This window comes from Palaemon carinicauda, chromosome 9 (genome assembly GCF_036898095.1).
Source record: "Palaemon carinicauda isolate YSFRI2023 chromosome 9, ASM3689809v2, whole genome shotgun sequence".
In the NCBI taxonomy this organism is placed as follows: Eukaryota; Metazoa; Arthropoda; class Malacostraca; order Decapoda; family Palaemonidae; genus Palaemon; species Palaemon carinicauda.
In genome coordinates this window covers 138,989,245-138,990,173 of record NC_090733.1, presented here as the reverse complement: position 1 = coordinate 138,990,173, position 929 = coordinate 138,989,245, and positions in this window count along the sequence as shown.

Below are 929 nucleotides of genomic sequence, written 5' to 3'. Positions count from 1 at the left end.
GAGGAGGAGGAGGAGGAGGAGGAGGAGGAGGAGGAGGAGGAGGAGGGAGGAGGAGGAGGAGGAGGAGGGGGATAGAAAAAAAATACCCCAATTAACATGGTAGAAGAAGAAGAAGAAGAAGAAGAAGGAGAAGACACCGTAAATCCGTCGGCAAGACATTCTCTCTTGGTGTTCCGTGGCACCGACTTGAACATTTTATCAATTTCTTCACTTCCTCTGTCACTAAACCTTTCAATTATAACAACTTTTCCTCCATTTCTTCAATAATAATAACCTTCCATGTATTATGTTATTTTTCAGATTTTATTTACCGTTAAGGTTTAAGACTTGAGGAACTAAACAAGACATGTTTGAAAAAATCTGCTTTTACCAGTGCCAATGTCACTACTATTATAGCTGCTAGCAGTAGCAGTATAGACGTTATAAACCTTCTAATTATAACAGCTTTTCCTCTATTTCTATACTAAACCTTTCAATTATAATGTGATTTTTTTTCAGATTTTTTTTTTTTACCACTTAGGTTCAAGTCTTGAAGAACAACTAAATAAGAAATCTTGTTTTTACCAGTGTATTTATAATAATATTAAAACAAATAGCAGTAGCAGTATAGACGTTATAAGGTTTAAGTCTTCAGGAAACAAATTAAACAAAACTACTATGAGATTCAGGGCCTCTGTAACACGGTTTTTTTGGACTTTGCTCCTTATCAAAGCATCGGATGTAGCTGAAAGTTGACATATGTATATTTTACAACCACACACAAATTTTGTCAGCATTATCAATAACATAAACCCGTTAGTTTTCATTTTTATAGAGTAAAAAATGAACTAGTCGACGCCATGGCCAGTGATAACGAGCCAAGAGTCGAAAACATTCATTACGTAAGCAATGTAAACACCTTTTGACAAAATTTTGCCCTGCCCATCCAC